This window comes from Pseudorasbora parva, chromosome 22 (genome assembly GCF_024679245.1).
Source record: "Pseudorasbora parva isolate DD20220531a chromosome 22, ASM2467924v1, whole genome shotgun sequence".
NCBI classification, from domain to species: Eukaryota; Metazoa; Chordata; class Actinopteri; order Cypriniformes; family Gobionidae; genus Pseudorasbora; species Pseudorasbora parva.
In genome coordinates, this window is record NC_090193.1 from 10,591,504 (window position 1) to 10,594,003 (window position 2,500).

A 2,500-nucleotide genomic window follows, 5' to 3' on the forward strand; every position below is an offset into this window, starting at 1 on the left:
TGGTAGAGCGGAGGACTGTAGGTGGAACGTTGGCAATCCTTAGGTCGCTGGTTCAACTCCGGCTCGAAGGAGGTCACTTTTCACACTGAAACATTTTCTTGGCCGCGCTGGAGGGCAAAAGGAACGTTCCCTGACCGGGAATCGAACCTGGGCCGCGGCGGCGAGAGCGCCGAATCCTAACCACTAGACCACCAGGGAAGGGCTGTTCAGCCTGTCTCCTCAAGCCTGCCTGTGGGCCTCTACCAGATTTTGCTGCAATTTCTCAAGCAAAACCGCTAAGGCTAGCCTTTTCCTCTTGGAGAGGAGAGAGTCTCTGACCCTGGATCACAGTTCTTCCACTGAGAAACTGTCACATGCTCTGTGAGAACATCCTAACAACATCGCAACTTGCAATTCAATCAAAGCAGCTTGCAAAAGACAACAAGGAGAGCCCAGCCGTGCTCTTAGTGCCAAGAGGTGCCTGACTCACTCCGCTTTTTGTTTTCAGCCCTTCTTCTGCAGAGCATCTGGCGAAGGAGCTCGAGGTTGACAGAGCGCATAGCACAGAGTGTCGTCGTCTCTGAGGTATGCCTGGCTTTTTGAGCGGCCAGCCTTGCACTGTTTTAAAGTAATTTGCTACCCAGCTACGTTAGCCACGCCAGGAAGACAGAGATCCCTAACATGTGACGCCTCCGTCTTCAAGCTTTTCATAGCAGACCCCTCTTTGGAGCGCTTCCTTACGTTGGCTCCAGGCCTGTTAATGGCATGAGAAAAAGTTGATGTTGCGACAGGCCCCGCTCCAGGCAAACACCACCAAGATGCGTGTAAACACCAGGGCGCCTCATCGGTGGGCCAGTGGCGCAATGGATAACGCGTCTGACTACGGATCAGAAGATTCTAGGTTCGACTCCTGGCTGGCTCGATCTGCCTCTTTTGCTTCGCTATCAGCCTACAGCAGTTTTATTAGCTTGTTTTATTAGCCCATAGTTTTTGACTATTGGTATTGGAATGGTTAGTTTTTTTTTCTTGTAAACTGACAGTCCAACCATAGGCCGTTTTGTCAGCTAGATAGCGCCTACCATACAATACCGTGCGTTGTTTCAAATGCATCGCATAATCACTGTCACGGGGACCTTGCTTTAATGACCAGTTTATAGTATCTTTTTATGCGAACACAAGAATGGGAGAGAGCTGCACCCCCTGGGAGAGACAAATGACATCTCCCTCCATCGAGTCTGGTACAAGTGAATTCAGTAAACAATCCCTTCGGAACATTGCCATATTCCTAAAGGCGACGGTCACACACTGAATGCCAAAGGGCCTAACATAACCCTGCCCTTGTACTGGCCACACGCATGAAAAATGGCACACAAGCCTGACCGGCGTTTGCGGGCTTTCCCATATGGTCTAGCGGTCAGGATTCCTGGTTTTCACCCAGGCGGCCCGGGTTCGACTCCCGGTATGGGAAGTTTGGCTTGTCTTTGCTCCCCTTATCGAACAGCCAGAGCTTCTGTCTATTACTGAATCGCTTTTAGCCAGCAGTGGAGCTGCAGCAACCTGATAGGTTGAGGTTCTTCTCTTTCCCTGCATACCTTCGATAGCTCAGCTGGTAGAGCGGAGGACTGTAGGTGGAACGTTGGCAATCCTTAGGTCGCTGGTTCGACTCCGGCTCGAAGGAGGTCACTTTTCACACTCAAACATTTTCTTGGCCGCGCTGGAGGGCAAAAGGAACGTTCCCTGACCGGGAATCGAACCCGGGCCGCGGCGGTGAGAGCGCCGAATCCTAACCACTAGACCACCAGGGAAGGGCTGTTCAGCCTGTCTCCTCAAGCCTGCCTGTCGGCCTCTACCAGATTTTGCTGCAATTTCTCAAGCAAAACCGCTAAGGCTAGCCTTTTCCTCTTGGAGAGGAGAGAGTCTCTGACCCTGGATCACAGTTCTTCCACTGAGAAACTGTCACATGCTCCGTGAGAACATCCTAACAACACCGCAACTTGCAATTCAATCAAAGCAGCTTGCAAAAGACAACAAGGAGAGCCCAGCCGTGCTCTCAGTGCCAAGAGGTGCCTGACTCACTCCGCTTTTTGTTTTCAGCCCTTCTTCTGCAGAGCATCTGGCGAAGGAGCTCGAGGTTGACAGAGCGCATAGCACAGAGTGTCGTCGTCTCTGAGGTATGCCTGGCTTTTTGAGCGGCCAGCCTTGCACTGTTTTAAAAAAATTTGCTACCCAGCTACGTTAGCCACGCCAGGAAGACAGAGATCCCTAACATGTGACGCCTCCGTCTTCAAGCTTTTCATAGCAGACCCCTCATCGGAGCGCTTCCTTACGTTGGCTCCAGGCCTGTTAATGGCATGAGAAAAAGTTGATGTTGCGACAGGCCCCGCTCCAGGCGAACACCACCAAGATGCGTGTAAACACCAGGGCGCCTGACCGGTGGGCCAGTGGCGCAATGGATAACGCGTCTGACTACGGATCAGAAGATTCTAGGTTCGACTCCTGGCTGGCTCGATCTGCCTCTTTT

General features: G+C 52.0%; 4 non-coding genes across 4 annotated transcripts; 3 read left to right on the forward strand and 1 right to left on the reverse strand.

The window, feature by feature from the left end:
* The first annotated feature begins 828 nt into the window (after positions 1-828).
* trnar-acg (transfer RNA arginine (anticodon ACG)) lies at positions 829-901 on the forward strand. Its single transcript has one exon. It is a non-coding gene; the product is annotated as a tRNA-Arg (tRNA).
* A 474-nt stretch (positions 902-1,375) lies between these two features.
* Positions 1,376-1,447, forward strand: trnae-uuc (transfer RNA glutamic acid (anticodon UUC)). The gene has a single exon. It is a non-coding gene; the product is annotated as a tRNA-Glu (tRNA).
* A 265-nt stretch (positions 1,448-1,712) lies between these two features.
* Positions 1,713-1,784, reverse strand: trnae-cuc (transfer RNA glutamic acid (anticodon CUC)). Its single transcript has one exon. It is a non-coding gene; the product is annotated as a tRNA-Glu (tRNA).
* A 630-nt stretch (positions 1,785-2,414) lies between these two features.
* trnar-acg (transfer RNA arginine (anticodon ACG)) lies at positions 2,415-2,487 on the forward strand. The gene has a single exon. It is a non-coding gene; the product is annotated as a tRNA-Arg (tRNA).
* The last annotated feature ends 13 nt before the right edge of the window (positions 2,488-2,500 follow it).